Source organism: Callospermophilus lateralis, assembly GCF_048772815.1.
Source record: "Callospermophilus lateralis isolate mCalLat2 chromosome 8 unlocalized genomic scaffold, mCalLat2.hap1 SUPER_8_unloc_1, whole genome shotgun sequence".
Lineage (NCBI taxonomy): Eukaryota > Metazoa > Chordata > Mammalia > Rodentia > Sciuridae > Callospermophilus > Callospermophilus lateralis.
This window is the reverse complement of record NW_027510150.1, coordinates 670,392-689,910: the sequence shown is the minus strand read 5'-3', so window position 1 is coordinate 689,910 and position 19,519 is coordinate 670,392. Positions and strand designations below refer to the sequence as shown.

Sequence of the window (19,519 nt, the reverse complement as noted above, 5' to 3'; positions counted from 1 at the left end):
ATGTCTGTGAAAATCTTCCACTATTAATCCACTACATACAATATGGGAGAACCTTGCATATAAAAATTATCTAGGTTCCAACTAATGTTTGGTTTAGCCAGCAGTCATTTAAAAATTGGGAGCAAATTGAGATAGAATCTTCCAAGACAGAATTTAACAAGATCTCACAAAGATCCCTAAATAAAAGCCTTAGTATCTCTAAACTAGTAGATGTGTATTTTCTTCTCAGGGGACACAATTACTCCAAAGGGAAAGTGCATTGCTGAGGAAGGATCACAAACTTTAATTACAGAGCAAAATCAAAGGCAAGATGATTATTTTCTATAGGATCTCAAGAACTGAATAGAGTTCTGGGAAGACTGCAGTCCTGACTGATAGGCTCCTGACTTCCTTAAATAATAAATTGGGGGATAGAAGTGAAAGCAGCTCTGAATGTCCCCAATATTATTGGAGGTCTGAGTTTCCATTATGGAATGTTCTTTCTGGTTGGATCACATAGAGGACTGAGGGATTGAGGTCTTGAGTCTTCTCCCAGACTGATTCTTGATCTGGCTGCAAGGGGACTTCAAAGAGAGAGAAATCAGTTTTTCAACACTGGAAAACTGAGATCAAAATAAATGGAAGGAGATTATAGACATCTAGCATGAATATTAAAGTTCAGAAAAAGAAACATTTTGTAATAAAGAAGACTGCTGGATAGTCAAGCAAGGGTGCACCACCACACTCAGCTTCTCCCACAATGGAAGCACTTCCACCTAGGGAGCTGCTCTGTCCATCACAATATAAACAATGTCCTTTCTTGAGGTAAAAATAGATTTACAAGGTTCCCTTATGGGTACATGCTATATAGTGAGTCTTCATAGTCTTTAGAAGCAATGATATATACCTTCCTCTCTATCTACTTTATACAGAACATTATGACTAAATATTTAAGTACAGAAGAACAATAGCTTGATCTCATTGTTTCTGGAATAACTAATGAATATAAATACCATGCTTGTAATTTGTATGCTGATTCACATAAAGTTTTTGGTATCTCTCATTCATTTAACATGTGTGTGTGTGTGTGTGTGTGTGTGTGTGTGTGTGTGTGATTTACACTTCATTAAACATTCTTCTTATCCTTCTTGAAAGGATGTGGGTGCTGAATCCCGCTGTGTGTCATCTATTAAGAACCTGAGTTTTCTGATAAAATGCCCTATCATTGTGTTCAAGAAAAGCTTTCTTTTTAATTGTTTTTGAAATAGTATTAACAATAATACCATTGTTAGGTCTGAAATGTTATAACAATAGGAATCAATTAATGATGACAATGAATACCAGTAGTTGAATTTACTATTAGAATTTAGATACTGTCAAACAGAAAAAAAAAATGCTACCATGGTTGTTTGTTTTGGCTTTTATTCTCAACTCATAGATCTGTTAATGAAGAATGTGAAAAAATATGAAGAATGACCCTAGAAACAATTCCATTTAGTGCCCAATCCTGAAAAATGTAGTCAGAACTTTATACTTAGTTTAGGACCTTTTCTCTATTGTATTCACATAACACAAATTCCTCTAAGTAGAAGCACTAATAAAAGACAAAATCACAACAAGTCTAATTTGGGCTTTAATTGTGATCCAGCAGCTATCTGGACCAACAATGGTGTAGAATGCTCCCTCCACTGCCTGAGTAGGTAATATTTAATTTATGTAGCATGCAGAAAACAGAAGTGAGGTACAGAGACAGCTTGACTGGTCATGGCTCAAATCTTATTTGAACTTAGTTTGAAAAGATGGCCTCTTGTGATTGGCTGAGAATGAGCTACTTGTTATAAGAATAGATTACAGTTCACTATGCAAAGGGAAACCCTTGATTCAAACTTAAAATGTAGGGAGACAGATATAAGAAAAACTTAACAGAAGTCTTTCTTTCTTTTTTCAAACATTCCTTATGAACATTTTGATTTTTGAAGAAAAAAAAATAAGGGTCAATTGGGCATTATCTCCAGGTCAAATCCTGTGGAAGTTTTGAAATGAGCAATAGTTTCACAAGCACAATGTTAACAAGAGAGTACCTGAACCATATCTACCCCTCTATAGGAAGGTTTGATAATAGGCTGCCTTTGGATATCAAAGACAATACTGACTCTGATGCCATTGCCAAGATGATATCTCCAAACAATAATGTCTTTACATTGTGAACAGGCCCTGAGAGACCACCTCCCTCTGTGCTTGAGAGAGCATGTTGTAATAGACTGTGGGGATCATAGGTTCTCAATTGTTGAAAATGTCCTCAGACCACTATTTCAGATGAAAAATGGAAATGAAAGTAGGGCAATTACCAAAATTAACTGAGAAGACAAACATAAAAGAAAAACTTATATTCTTGTAATTTTCTTCCCAGGAAAGAATTAGGTGAAATGTTCTTTCCTTCATGCATCACATGTTACCTTCACTGATTACATGGGTAAGGATGTAATTGGAAATACCCCTCTATTACCTGAGTTGCAAATACCTTTCTCAGTCAATTCTTGGAGACCCTGCTCTATGATGAAATAAAAAGTGCAGAAATTCAATATAGCTCTCTCTCCAAATCAGAGAAAAATCCAGTTGTCTTCAGTCCTACATCAGTTTTCTGACTGCAGCTGAGAACAGATAGATTGACATGCAGAATCCAGTACTCTGACACTTGTAATAGCAGTTCACATGCTTTAAATGCTTCCTACATACCAGAATTTTCCCATAAATGAAACTGAAGCATATAGAAAATAAGAAAATTGTACATTGTTTTAAAAATTAATGGGAGAGCCAAGATGATTATCAATTCATTATTAATTATTAAGTTATTTGGGTTTTTTAGTGCCATTGATGAATGTGGGGGCCACAACTTGCACAGCAGTCCCAGAGCTTCAATTTATGCTAATTCTCCCATCTTGCTTTCAGGAAAGAGGGATTTCCAATACAATGGATCAGAGTGCCTTAGTGTAAATGTTCTTTGATTTCTCATCTCAGTCACTTCCCTGAAATGCCAGGCTGCTCTGGGTTAGATGGGGCTGTGGCCATGGAGAAAGGGGCAACAGCACCTGTAATTTGCCCTGAAGTAAGACTGAATACTAACATCCCACCCACAGAATGGGGCAGCTTAGCTACTGCCCTGGTGCTGAGGCCTCAAGGAGTTCTCAGGAATAGATCAGTATGGATTTGTGAGGTAGATTGCACAGCAGGTGGAGAAGTAAAGTCAGGGGCTAAGAAACAGGATCATATCACTGAATGCTGCTAGGGAAATAGGGCATTTTATGTTCTTGGTGGGAGGTCCAGAGAGGCCTTACAATGACACAGCATGAAGGGCTGAGTTTTCAATACCAGTTGCTCTCCAGGGAGGTGATCAGGAGCCCCAGTCACCTGTAACTGCAGAGCAAACCAGATAACCTTCAGTGGTTGTTATGGTTTGGATATGAGGTGTTCCCCCAGAAGCGCCCATGGGAGACAGTGCAAGAAGGTTCAAAAGAGAAATCATTGGTTTGTGAGAGTGTTAGCCCAATTAATAAATTAATCCCCTGAAAGGGACCTTACCTGTGTGGAAACTGAAGTGGCAGGGTGTGGCTGGAGGCGGTAAGAATTGGGGGCATGGCTTTAGGGTATATACTTTTTATCTAGAAAGTGGAGTCTCTCTCTCTGCTTCCTGATCTTCATGTGAGCTCCTTCCCTCTGGCATATTCTTCTGCCATGACGTTCTGCCTCACTTTGACCCCCAAAGAATGGAGCCAGCCTTCCATGAACTAAGACCTCTGAAACTGTGAGCTCACAAATAAACTTTTCTTGCTCTACAATTGTTCTGGTTGGATCTTTTAGTCACAGCAGTAAAAAGCTGATAAAACATGGCTCAAAGGACACTGATGCAGGAATTCTCTTGATCCAGTAGAGTCTGGACTCTCACGTGGATGTATTCACACATGCTGCAAATCTCAGATGCTTGTCAAGACCCTGCCCTCACAGAATTTGTTGATTTCCCTGAGGCAGTAGTGTGTCATGTGACCAAGTCCAGTCAGGGAGGGAAGGGATGGCCTATCTCTTGGGTGGCCCCTGAACCACACTGGTAATTCCTTTGTACGTTTTCCCAAAGAAGACAATCAGCACAGAAGCCATGGTTGAAATCTAGTGTTCTTGCCTTTATGATATTCTTTCCACAGGTCAGGCTGCCCTTCCCGTGATGACTCTAGCCCAGTCAAGAACACTCCACACCAGGGACCCCAGAGGAGCCTCTTCTGTCTTACAACCTGACCCTCAGAGCTGGCCTGCTTTATCAGCCTCACTCTAGCCATGCGCTCACTCATCTGCAGTTTAAATGTCAACATCACAATAGCAAAATAAAAACAAAATGGACCCACAAAAAGTGTAAAAATAGAAGTTTGTTTACCTTTAACAGGTGATTTTTCTAGCATATCACATACTTCTCTCTTTTTGTGGCCTGCCTGGACCTCTGGACGTATTTTGGTTCCCAACTGTTGGAGAATGACTTTATGCATGGGAATTTCAGGTAGGCTATAGGCAGTGATCCTGTCTTACATACAGTAATAGTCTGGGCCATTATGAAGGGATCAAGAAGTGGGCACAAAAATTTGTTTATTCTTCCTCTAGAGGCTAAAGTTGCCCATGCAGAAATGTATCAGGTGTCCCCCTTTCCTCTTGGATGCAGCATCAGGGCTGTATAACTCTTTCATCTTTACAGTATCTCTCTCTCTCTCTCTCTCTCTCTCTCTCTCTCTCTCTCTCTCTCTCAGATCTTGCTGGAAGTTTCTCTCACTGACTGTATATGATCTTTAATTGAATTATTCTATTCCTGTCAAAAATACCAAAATATGTTAAATATTCAAACAGTACATGATCATTAGAAATAAAGCCTTTTCACTTTACAATTTTTAGATTTTCTTTCTGACCAGTTTTAGCAATCACTTTGCTTGTCCAAACTATGCCCCAAATGTAGATCTAAGTAGGTTATATATAGATTATAAGAAAGAAATACAATCAGTTATGTGATCCACAGGATCGTATGAAGAAAATACCTGGCTAAATATGAAAATATCCATAATTTTTGATTTTGGGACCTCATTGAGTTTTCTTCTTGTGAAATAATGGGAACACAGACTAAATTTTATTAAAAAATATAAGCAGAGAAAGAAAGCTTTCTTGAGAACAGTATTTGATTTGCACATGGGCATCTCAGTGCTCAAAGAATTCATAAATGTTCTTGCTCTAAACGTTTTAAGCAACACCAAAATAAATTGGATAAAATCCCAAGCCAAACTTTTAATCTAGCCATTTCCCTATACTCCCTTCTTTCCGTCATGCTACATACTTTCTACAGTGGGTAATACAGCATCTTCCTTACTCAGGTATACATATGGAGGTACTAAAACTCTTTATTCTTATCCATACATATCTTTCATCTCTTTCTAACTAACAAATGTGTTAAAATATATGTATACATATACCATGTTCAGGATAGTACATATTTCTTCATCATAAGGGTCTTCTGATAACTTATCTCTTTCTTTTATAATAAAGCTATAAAATATTGTGTACCTATTGACAGTGACCAATTTTATTCATCCCTTCTTTTTCCCCTTTTTCATATTTGAGATCAATGAAGTTGGATTTGTAGATATGGTATTGTTTGTTAAAAATTTTTTCAAAGTGTTTACATATTCAAAATTTTGATATACATTGAAATTTTTCTCCCAAATAATTCCGCCATTAAAAGTAACCCTAAAAGTAGATTGCTTCTATCACTGAAATTCTCACTAGCATCATATTCTAACACTGAGTCATGCTATAAGGGGAAAAAGTAGTACCAATTAGGTGCCAGCTCTGTGTGGTTCCCATCCTCTCAAATTGCTTCCCTGTACAATTTTGAGGACATGGTAGTTCTGTAATATTTTTAAAAGTATTCATTTTTAATATACCTGGTCCAGTTTATATATTTGTTATTAGGAGAAGGTTGATGCAAAACAACTCATCAACCCTTGCTAGAAGCAAATATTTTATACACTACTTAGTCACAAAAAAATGAAAGATATATACATCACATATATTGATTATAAGGGCTGAAATAGGAAAAGATTAATGGAAATTTTACATGTAGGAAGCAAGAAATATGCATTAAACAATATCAAGTCAAAATGTAAAACAATGCTTCCTAACATTAATTTCCTCTATTTGCAAGTATAATATGTGCCCCTATAGTCATGGAAAAATTACATGCATAAAATTAAAATATTTGGGATAAGATTATTATAGCAATTGCTATAAAACTGTCATAAATTTCCAGAGATATTTTCTCTAAACTATTTGATAGTTTACCATCATGTCTGAAATAAATCCAAGACTTTTTTACTTTCAAAAATACAACAGGAAAAGTCTGATAAATTAAAGAAATCATTGGTTTGGTGTCAGTGGAGAATAGCAGAGGAAATCAGAGGTAGGCCACTAACTCTCTGGAGAGGAGAGAAACTGAGCAAGCTGAAATGACTTCTGGGGCTGCTCTTACCTGGGGGGCCATTGTTGATCCTGAGCAACAGGCAGGAGGCTCAAAGGTTTTTTACAGACTGTAGAGAAACATAAAATTCAGAAGAGATGTAGGTTACTTCTGGAAGGCCTGAGCACATGATTTATGTTAACTTTTAACTTTTAATTTTTTTTTCTGGAACTACATAACATGGAGAGCTCAAGCATTTCAGCATAAAGTCACTGAAAAACTAGCCTATCTCTCAGAAATATTGTGAAAGAAATATTAAATTTTCTGACCCACCAGGAAACACAATACAAAACTAATATGTCCTATGATGATATTCTAGATGTAAAATATTATTTGACAGAAGTCAACAGTCGTCCAGCATAAAATTCTTAGTAAACTAAAGGAGAAGTTACTTCTTTTACTCTGGTGAGTAGACCCACAGTCATACTCCAGAGCATGCTTTATGCTAAAATGGTGACAACTCTCTCTGTGACTATCAGGGACCATGTAGCATGCTCCCTGTCATCACTGGGAGTGACAGAGCCATGGAAGCTCCAGCCAGGGCCAGAGGTAAGAGAAAGAAGGAAAATATATAAAGAGAAACAACATATTCATTATTCATGGATGATGTGGTTATTTAGGAAGACAAGTCAAAAAAGAGCCCACAAAATAAAAAGCATGAAAACTTAGCAAGGTAAATTCAATACAGTGTCCACACAGCAAAATAAGCTTATTTCTATTTGTCAATAATGAATAGGAAATTCAACTCATAAAACATTTTAACATGGTTTAGAAAGTCTTAAGTACATGTGGATAAATCAAATGAAATATGTAGAAATCTTAAACAACATAAATCACAGTATAGGAAAATTAAAAATAGATAAGTAAATAAATGGAGGTATACTGTATTAAGTTTTGGTAGATTTCATATTATAAACATTGATTCTTCCTGAAATGAACTACAGATACAATGCAATTCCAACACCACACAGTGTTCTTAAATATAAAACTACAAAAAAACCCTAAAATTTTGTGAAAATTAAGTTAAATAATACATTTAAAACAATCCTGCACAAGGTTAAATAGAATAAGCAGGAGGAGGAGGAGCAGATGTAAAGAGGAGGACAAATAGGAAATGAAGTAAGAGAACAACAATACCAGAGGACTCACAAAATCAGATATTAAATCTTATTTATGACTCTATAATTATTAAGAAAGTATGGTTTAGTTATTTGTTAACAAATTAATTAGTAAATGCAATAGAATTGAGAAACAGTCCCAAATTTATATTGATTAATGACAGCAATGATACTGAAGTACCACTGAGAAAAGATGGTGATTTCAATAAACTGTGCTGGGTTAACTGGATATGCAAATAGAGAAAATGACCCTTAAATTCTATCTTGCACCACATATAAAAATCAGCCTTGGGTGACTATGTATATACATTTAAAAGAATAAAAATTGAATTTATAATAAAACATAAGAGAAAATGTGCATGTTCTTCATAGAGAAAAAGACTAAACAGTTCACAAAAAAAACGCCTACCACAAAGTCATGTTCAGGAATTGTTTACATGACTATGTTATATAAAAATTAATCAATATGTGCATTTTATGATTCATGCATGTTTGTGTATACATGTTTTGTTGTATCTATAATATGTCAATAACATTTACAATGAGAAAGCATGTTTTGTTCTTCAGGGAGATTACATTTCTCTTTTAAATAAATATTTCATCAAATTTCTAATTAAAAATTGGAATTACCCAAACACACACACACACACACAAACATGGAACTCAATGAAAGGAAAACAAAATTCAATATATGTTTAATTTCCAGCAAGCATTCATTGAACAGAGATATTTTTAATGGGCATCTTTGTGTCTTAATTCTACCTAAATGTTTAAACAAATAAGATAATGCAAAGCTAAAATATTCAGTTGAAATAAAACCATTTAAACAGAAAAATGGGGCCTCTCTTTGAGGAAAGATGAAGACAATGATGAAAGATGAAAAACTTCTCCTGGATTTTATACACATATTTTAAATTAGAAGGTTTTGAACAAACTCAGTGATTTAACCACACCTATCAGTAACTTGTTCTTCTGCCTTTCTCAGCACAATGTATGAGTAATCATAAAGTCATTGAAAAATATCATTCCTTAGATAGAGGGAATAGAAATAAATTTTATGAGCAAAGATTAAATGATTTGAGTTTTTTGAAAAATAGAAAAGTAAATGAAATATTTAATAACCATTTTCAGCTTTAAATTGGGAATTACATGTGAAATAAACTATGAATATTTCTATATTTTACAAAGACTATTAGGAGCATTTAATTTATTTTCATGTTGGAGATTGAACACATCAGTGCAGTGGGAGGTGGCCTCATATATATAGCAGTTTTGAGAGCTCCAGTGTTAGGTCAAGAAATCAGAAGAATCCTTTTCTTCAATACCTATCCTATATAGAGGTACACAGAGAAAACTGTGAATTTTGACCTTTTTCTAACACTGTGCAATTGTGTGTCCTATTACATGACAGATCCATTTATTACAGCATGATACATTTTAAGCAATTTGGTTTGGGTTTTTTTTTTCTTTTTAAATTTTGAAAAAAAAACTATAATTAAAATAATGTGACATTTTGTACAAATTCATAAAAATTCCGAGTTTGACAAGCATTGGCCGGGGGGATGTTTATTGTGGAAAGAAAAGATTATACATGTATAATTTATATATTGTTTTGGTGCTGGGTATCAAACCTAGGGCTTCACATGAGCTACAGTACTGCTCTTCCACTGAGTTTCAACCTTGGCCTTTGTAAAGATTTCAAAGATAGCTTATTCTATTGTGCAACACCTCTAGTTAACAATGATGTATTCTCCACTTTAAACTTTATTAAATGGATATTTTGTGTTTAATGTTCTCACAATAGAAAAAAATAAAACAAAACAAAAGGGACAGGAGGAAACTGGGAGGTGTTGGGTATGTATATTACCTTAATGGTGGTGGTAGCATCATGAGTCTTTATGACTAAGTTTATCAAACTGTGCAAGTCAAACAGGTATAACTCTTTGTAAAGTTGCTAAAACAAAACAAAACAAACCACTGGTGCCCCAAAATGTGACCTTGTGTGGAAATAGGATAATATGGATATGATTAGCTAAAATGAGGCCACAGTAGATGGAATAGGACAAACCCTTAACTCTGAGACTGGTCTTCCTTATAAAGAAGGAAGACACAGACAGGTGAGGGAAGAGTCCTGAGCCCTGCAGAGGCAGACAGGGATGAGCTCAGATGAAAGTCAGGGATGGCTAGAACAGTGGGCAAATAATTAGAAGTTAGGAGGAAGCTAAGGGGACTCTCCCCTAGCGAAACCAGAGGGAGCACAATGCACTGATATCCTGATCTTCCAACCTATACTTTACAGGACTATAGCCAAGTGTAGAGGCATAGTTCTGTAATCCTAGCAGCTCTGGAGGCTGAGGCAGGAAGATGAAGATTTCGAAGCCAGCCTCAGCAAAAGAGAAGTGCTAAGCAACTTAGCGAGAACTTGTCTCTAATAAAATACAAAATAGGGCTGGGAATATGGCTCAGTGGTTGAATGCCCCTGAGTTCAATCCCTGGTATAAAAAAAAACTTGTAGGATAATCTATTTCTATTGTTTATAACAATAAAAAACCAACAAAGGTTATAGGTGATATTTTGTGAACAATCATAACAATGTAGCTGGAGTTTATTTTAAGTGAAAATACTAAGAGCTTCACCCATAAATACCTATAAAAAGATGTAAGCTATTGGAAAGTTTTAGGTTCAGAGGCAATTAATACAAATTTCTGTGGCCCTGATCCTGGGAAGTCTTTTTCTAGCAAATCTCCCCAAGGGTGAAATGCCAAGTACAGCTCATTTGTTATCCATGGCGACATGTTCTCAAATCAACAACTGCTGCATTGGACAGATAAACAGTTTACTGAATGAGCACAAATTTGTTAAATCCATCTAAATAATTACTTTTTTCCTTAAAACTACCATCTTAGAAAGTAGAACTGCTTTAAGAAATTCTAAGAGAAAAGTTTATACTAATAAACACATATGTTGTAAGAGATGAAAGATCTCAAACAAATGACATAATACTATATCTCAAGGAACTAGGAAAAAAAAACAATCTAAACCATATATGACTAGAAAAAAAACACAAAATAACAAAGATTAGAATAGAAACACACAAATAGATACTAAACATAAAGTAAAAAATATCAAGCAAATAGTTGATCTTTCAAAATAATATTGTCAACAAAATTTTGCTAGACCAATTATGAAAAAATAGAGAAGCTTCAATTAACTAAAATCAAGAAATATAAAAGGCAGCATCACAGTTGTTATCACAAAATACAAATGATTATAAAGAATTATTATGAATGATTATATTTCAGGGAAATTATAAAATTTGGACAAAAATGTATAAATTCTTGGCCACTTACAACCTAGCAAAACTGAAGTAAGAAAAGGGATATCTACACAAGCCAATAAAAAAGAAAACAGATTGAATGATTAAAAAGTATAATATAAAAGTATGAAACAGGAGTAAAACATTTTCCACCACCATAGCAAAGCCCAGGATTTGACTCCTCTGCTGAACTTTACCTGATATTTAAAGAAGAACTAATACATTTTTTTCCTTCAAACTATTCCAAAAAAACTTAAGATATAGGGATTCTTTTGAACATACAGTAGAGATATATTTTAGTTAGCTTTCCACTGTTATAGTCAAAAGACCTGACAAGAACAATTTTAAAGGAAGAAAAATTTGCTTAGACCTTATGGACTCAGAGGTCTCAGTCCATAGACAGCTGATTCTTGCTCTGGGCCAGAGGTGAGGCAGAACATCATGTCAGAGGAGTATGGAGCAGAAAAACAGTTCAGAACAAGATTGCCAGGAAGCTGAGAGAGGCCTACACTCACCAGAGACAAAATATATACCTCAAAGTCACCCCTGCTCCCCCCTGCAACCTATTTCCTCCAGTCATATTCTCCCTGCCTACGGTTAGTACCATGTTATTCCTGTCAGAAAATGAATGCACCAATTGGGTTAAGGCTTTCATAACCCAATCATTTCACTACTAAGACTTCTTGCATTGTCTCACACCTGAGCTTTTTTTTCTTTTTATTAAAGAGGGGGTGCTTCACATGTGAACCATGTGAACCTGATGTCAAAACCAGAAAAACACACAGCAACAATAATCCTGATGAACACCAAGGCAAAATATTCAACCTAATTATAGCCAAATGAAGTCCACAGCACATTAAAAAAGTAATTCCCCATAATCAAGAAGGATTTATTTAAGGGATGTGAGAATGGTTTAGCACAAATAAACCACTCTATATGATTCATCATATTAACACAATGGGTAAAAACCCTCATAATAGATATAGAACGTTTCTTTTATACAGTTCAACACTCCTTCATGATAAACTCTGAATAAGTTAAGTATAGAAGAAATGCACCTCAACACCATGAAAGCCATTTAAAGAAAATGCACAGTTAACATGAAACTGAACAGGCAAAAGTCAAAAAGATTTTCACCAAAGATATGAAAAAACAAAACAAGGATTCCCCCTCACTTATACTCAACACTTTACTAAAAGTCTTATCCAGAGAAATAAGGCAGGAGATAGAAAATGCATCCAAACCAGAAAGAAAAAAGATAAACTGTCCCTCTTTGCAGATTGTATGAGCTTACGTATATAAAATCCTAGTGTTGGGGGATGCTAGGGTTGTGGTTCAGTGGTAAAGCACTTGCCTTGCATGCATGAGACACTGGGTTCAATCCTCTGTACCACATAAAAATAAATAAATAAAATAAAGTTATTGTGACGATCTACAACTAAAAAAAATATTTAAAAATATCCTAGTGTCATCACCAAAAGAGTCTTCACACTAATAAACAAAATCAGTAAAGTTGCAGGATATAAAATCAACATAAACATCAGTAGCATGTCTGTATGCTAAGAGTGAGCTATCTGGAAAAGAAAACAATTCTGATTTTATTTGGGTCCTCTCTCATGTTTACAAAATAGTAAGATGCATTTAACATTACATTTAACCAGGAAATAATATTCAGATTATAAAAGGAGCCACATAACTCAGCACAAATCATCGTCATCATTATCATCATCATCATCCTCACAGTCATCATCATTGTCTGATTAAAAATGGGCAAATGACCTGAAGAGACATTTCTACAAAGATAAAGCTAGAGAAATAATATGGAGAAAAGGGAATTCTTAAAACACTGTTGATGTGAATATAAGTGGGCACAACCATTATGGGAACTCATGCAAAGATTAGAGATGACTAAAAAAGAAGAAAAAAGAGAAAACTGGAAATATAACTAACTACTATATGACCCAGCAATTCTACCACTGGGTATATAAACAATGGAAATGAAATCAATATGTCCATGAGGCACCCTCATGCCTCATGCTTATTGCAACATTACTCACAGTAACCCAGATATGGAATTAACTGTCCACTAGTAGGTTAGACATTATTGTATTTACAGGCAATGGAATACTATTTAGTCATAAAAAAATAAAATCCTATCACTTGTGACAGTACAAATGAACCTAGAGGACTTTATGTTAATTGAAGTAAGTAAGACACAGAAAGACAAAGCCCACATGATCTCACTTTTGTTGGATCTAAAAAATCTGTGTTTAAGTGGAGAGAAGCAAAAGATTAGCAGAGTCTGTTGTCTTTAGGGGGAGGGAGAGGAAGAAATTTTTTTGACAAAGTCCAAAATTACAATCATATAGGAGGAATAAATTCCAGAATCTTCCGGACAGCAAGGTAACTTAGTTTACAATGTAATATTGCATTCTGGAAAAATGTACAGGGAGTGGATGTTTTGTGTATCGCTGTGAAAAACCACAGCTATGATATATAATGCATTTATTAGTTAGTTATTGTTTACCTTTTCTACAATGGAGATATACTTCAGAATATCATGTTGTACAAGATAAAGACATACAATATTACCAGTAAATTTTAAAAGTAAATGTACAAATATTGAAAAAAAATATTCGGTGGTCATAATCCTGGATAGCTTTTATTAGCAAATCTCCCCAGAAGTCAAATGCCAAGTGTACTTGGCTTTTCACTTTTTATCCACATGCTCTCAGTTAACAACAGCTCCATCAGAAAAAGAAATGGCTCACAGAATGAGGACAAGTCCAATAGCTCTATTGGTTTTCTTTCAAAACTACCATGTTTATTGTTCAAACTTTTCTGACTTGGTTCAGCTCTCAACTCTTGAGACATTTCAAAATACTAAAGAACAATCTCACCTTCATGTAGCAAAAACTCCAGTCCAAGTACTGCTGATCTTTTAGTGCCTCATTTGTTTCAAAGTTCTATGTGCCTGTTATCTGAGCTTAGGTTGCCCTCAGTCTTGCAAATTCTAGTTGGAAGAAGCACCGCGTATCTCCCTTATTCCTTCACCTCCTCTCATTGATGTGTTTATTACTTAATTCATGGTAACAGTTTGAGAACCATAGTCTTTCAAGAAATTATATGTGTGTTTTTAACTCTGGAAAATGTACCACTAAAGATAATCATTGACACTCATGTAAAAAGACAGAAACAACAAAATCTGAAAATGAACACATGAATCAGAGGTGGAATGAAACATCAGCCCATTCAGAGCCCCCACTAGGATGCACTCCAATCACTTAGGTTCTGTGGAAAGTGGCAATGTGCAGAACCAGAAAGTATGTAATCTGAGATTTGTTACATGCAAAGGAACATATTAGAAAAGGTTTCCAATCTATTCAGATATAAATGAAAGTGGCATCAATTAGATAGGAACATACTGTATTAATTCAACATGCCAACAAATAGAATTTGCAACACAACAAAGGACTAACTACCAACAGAGGACAATGCAAAACACAAACAAAGACAATTGATGATAATTTTGGTAAATTTACTCAGATGTGGGAGTAATGGAGAAGGAAAGAAGACAAAATGAAAAGCCATGGAGAACAGATAACTATGTTTCATTATAGTTAATTAATTATAATATATGATCCTTCAAATTATGATAAATAGAGGCTACCTTAAAAAGTGAAAATAATAACATTAATTAAGATAAATTCAAGGATTTTTTCCACCAAAAACCACTGTCAAAATAAATTCTAAATCAAGAAAGAAATTGGACTCTTGTTAAAAAATTTCTTTCAAATTGGTTGGTTAATGATTCTAACTTCAATTATCCTTTGGTAAAGAGATGTATAAATAGTTTATTATCAGATATTTGAAAAGCAGACAATGTATGAGCTGTGCTGGAAATGTGATCTGTCAATCATCAATTGGTATCTATACTTAAATATAAAATGATCTCACTTCAGTATTTCATAGTTTGAAAGTTACTCCATCACTTTTAACCTAATTCCCTCACTTTTATTAGCATAACCTTTAAAGAAAATATTATCATGATAATCAAAAAAGAGTTATGAGATTACTTTTATAGCAAGGGTCACATATTATAGGGACAAAATAACTGATTTTTGTACTGTTATTAGTGTTGTTATTACCATTGTATTTACTTGCATTTCCTGGGGAACTATTCCAAGGTTTGACATTCTTAAACAATTATGTTAATTTGGTGTTAACACTGAAGCACATATTTTATCTTCTTCTCTAGATTGTGTAGGGCTATGTCTTGCCCATTTATGTTACAAATAATTATATGGCACTTTAGTGTCTAGAATTCTGTTAGAAAATGTTTATTTAATTTGAGATTTTAGAGATAATGTTTGTACATTCAGTACTTGACAAAGTGGCATTTTATCTTGAATGTGCAAATCAAAGATGTCTTCAAAAACCAGGGCTATATTCATTAATTGTAAGTAAAAGCACGGAAACATCAGAAACTTTAATTAAAAAACTAATTGGAATCAGACATTTTGTACATAAAAAGGGAATAAAACACTTCTTAAGGGACAAACATGAAGCTTTATCATTAGGATACAAATAAAGTAATATTGAACAATTATTTGCATTAAAATAAAAGATGAATCCTACTATGTATCAAGTACTATACCAAATATTAGATCTCAAATATTACTCTAAGCATTTTTAGCTGAGGCATAGGCATTTGCCAAACTCTAAACAATGTATTTGTAGACCTGGAATGTTTCTTAAAATGTCACTCAAAATTTTGTTACTTTGGTAACTTTTTTCAAGCTCCTTTTTCTCCTTAATATTTACATGCATAAGTTTGGTTAGCTCTTGTGGACTTTCTGGACACTCTCACTAGTAGGACATCCATTGCTTTAAGTTCTATTGTGCACTATTATCTTATCATTATGATTATGGGAAAGACAGTAAATTATGAGAGTGTTATAAATTGAGTAAGAGCAAAGACTTTTGGAGCATCCTCTTTTTGATGTTCCTTGTGCTATCATATTGTTTAACCAAAATATATTTGACCAAAACCAGCCTCCATACTTGAATGACAGATTTGTCTCAAAGAAGCTAGTGTACACAGTGAACTGTAATCGAGCTTAATGTGCAAACAAATTGTAACCTAACATAAAAATACACTAATGCAACTAAGTAATTGAATCTCAAGCAATACAGCAACTGAACCTCCAGGGGATCATAGAGTGAAAGCTGCAAAAATATAACCATATAAGGAAAATGCCAGCACTGCCAATCAGATTATTTCTGTACATCACTTCCTTTTTTTCTACTATAAATATAACATGTACATGTGGCAGGGTGAAGCCTTTCAAACCATCTTTAGTCTGAAATGGTGTATAATTATAGAACCTTTTCCTTGCATAAATAAATAGTAAAATTTAACTGTTACAACTTTTTCTTTAAAGACATCACATTTTGTCATCATTGTATATTTTGTTTTTCCTTGTTTACTTAAATAATTAGCAAACTTGTTTGGAAATCTATAATACTGAGGTTTCAACTTACTTAAAATGGTTCATCTGACACACTGTTGATTTCACCTTGTAATACATTAATATTAATTATACTTTACCTTTTTGTTCTCAACATTTCAGTAACAAACTTGTGTTTTTCAAGAACAGTATTGATGAGACTAATTTTACAATAACACCTTGAAAAACTAAGAAAATACCCTGCCCTATTACTATCTTAATTATGGACTCACTTCCCAGGCAGCTTTCTTCTTTATTTAGCTTCTAACTGACAGTCTTGAGGACTGTCCACACTAACCACATTTCTTTAGGGAAAAAAGCTAATGAAGTTTTCAAGTTGAAAGTGCAGGAGTTCTATATATATGTGTATATATATCTATCTATACGTATATATATTATAATATATAATTATATGTGTATAATATATATAATAAATTAAATAATTATGTTAATTATATATTATATAGATGATAAGTTATATATATTTTATATAATATATTTCATGTGTATAATTCTACAAAACTATTTTAAGAATAAATTAAAGAAAAGCACTCAGGATAATATTGCAGCCATGATAAATGGCATTATAAACTGGATTGTCAAGTGCAGGCATTTCTTTTAAAGCACAAATATTTTAAAGGAAATTATCAGAACCACAATTAGACATATGCACATCATCACTGGTTCTGTGGTGATATGAAAACAGCTCTTCTTTATACCACCCAGAATTGGAAGAGTCTTTTATAATATGAAGAAATATTTTAAGAGGTTGACTCTGCCTCTTTCATTAGCACTCTTATTTTTAAGACCTCTGTTTTATTATTTTTTTTCACTCATGACCAATTATTTTTTTTAAAGTTTTTAAATGTGTGATTTAATTCATTGTAGCTATATTTCACACACACACATGGGATATAATATGCTCCATTTAAGCTCCCAGTACTTCTTTCCTTCTCTTTTTTTCCTGCCCATTTCCTTTCCTCTACACTATCAGTCCTCCTTCAATTTGGTTATCATTTTTAAGTTGGTATTTTCATAGATAAACATACATGTGGAATTAACCGGGACATATTCCCATATATGCATAATTTAGTCAATCTCTTTCTTCAGTCCTCCTGTTCTCATCCCTCCTTCTTATCACTCAATCACCTTTTTCTACTCCATTGTTCTCTCTTCAATTTTCATGGGCACCCTCCCCATTTCCCTTTATTTCATTCTGCCTTCTACTTGAGAAAAATCATTCAACTCTTGACTTTCTGAGTCTGACTTGTTTCACTTAGTATGAGGTACTCCAGTTCCATCTATTGCTGACAAATGTCATAATTTCATTTTTGTTTATGACCAAGTAATATTCCATTGTGTATACATACACACACACACACACACACACACACATTATCTTTATTCATTCATTTTTTGAAAAGTTCTTAGGGTGGCTCTATAATTTGGATATTGTGAATTACACTGCTATAAACATTAATGTGTCTGAATCATGAGAGTATGCAGGAATTAGTTTTTTTGGACAAATACCAAAGAGTGAGACAACGGGGTCATATGGTGACTCCATTCCTAGTCTTTTGCGGAATATAATAACGCTTTCCGAAGTGGGTGTACTAATTTGCAGTCCCAACAACAATGTATGAGTGTGCCTTTCCTCCCATATTCTTACCAGCATTTGCTATTATGTGTATTCTTGGTAATTGCTGTGCTAACTGAAGTGAGAAGAAATCACAATGTAGTTTTAATTTTCACTTTCCATTATGCTAGGAATTTTGGTAATATATTTTGGGGCATTAGTATTTCTCCTTTTGAGAAATATCTGTGCAGTTCTTTTTGCTCATTTATTGATTAGATTATTTGATTTTTTAGTGTTAAGTTTTTTTGAGTTCTTTACATACTGGATCCTACCCTCCCTGTTGGAGAAGTAGCTGGCAAATATTTTCACCCATTCCGTAAATTCTCTATTCATGATTGTGATTTGCTCTTTTTGCTATGAATTGCTTTGGCTATTTGGGGGTCTTTTATTCTTCCAAATTAATTTCAGGACATTTTTTTCTAGTTCAGTAAAGAATGTCATTAGTATTTTGATAGGGATTGCATTGAATTTGCATAACACTTTTGGAAAAATGGCCATTTTAACAATATTAATTCTGTCCATCCAAGAATACGGGAGCTCTTTCCATTTTCTAAGGTTTTCTTCAATTTCTTTCTTCAATGTTGAATAGTTTTTCTTACAGTATTATCTAACATTCTGTTTTAGACTTATCCCAAGGTACTTCTTTTAAGGTTATTGCAAATGGTATAGTTTTCCTAATTTCTTTTTCAGCAAAGTCACAAAGTCACTGTTGGAGTATAGGAAAGCTATTGATTTTTGTATGCTTATCCTATATCTTGCTATTTTTAAAAATTTGTTTATCAGTTCTAGAATTCTACTAGAATGTTTTAGGTTATATCATCAGCAAACAGAGATTTGATTTCATTTCCTATTTATATCCTTTTAATTTTACTATCATTTCTGATTGATCAGGATAGATTTTCCAATACTATTTTGACTTAGTAGTAAGAGAGTGGATTTTTTTTTGAAGCATGCTTGTATTTTTTTTCAGACTTTACTTCCTGTTCCTTTTCGTTTTGCTGGTTTTGTTCTGTATGCTTTTGCTGTGATAAAGCATAGCCACGAATAGGACAATATGGTTAAGTGTCTTTTGTATTTGAAAAGACTTTTCTTTGTGTCCTAAAATATAGTCTATTTTAGAGAAGATTCCATGTGCCCTGAGAAGAAAGTAAATTTACTTTTGATGAACAAAATATTCTACAGAAATCTTTTAGCTATATTTGATTAACAGCATATTTTTTTTTGGAAAGAGATGTGTTGAAATTACCCAGTGTTATTGTACTGTGGTCTATTTGATTCTTCACCTCTTCTGATTTATTTTGGCTTAAAGTCTACTTTGTCTGATATGAGAGAAGCTATCTCTGCTGCTTTCGTGCAAATGATATACATTTTTTTTCCATCATTTCACCTGCAACCTGTGGATGTCTTTGCCTGTAAGAT

The 19,519-nt window shown here is 33.9% G+C and overlaps 1 pseudogene; it reads right to left on the bottom strand.

Moving 5' to 3' along the window:
- Positions 1-19,519, bottom strand: part of LOC143385791 (broad substrate specificity ATP-binding cassette transporter ABCG2-like) — a 564,412-nt pseudogene that overhangs the window by 38,689 nt on the left and 506,204 nt on the right.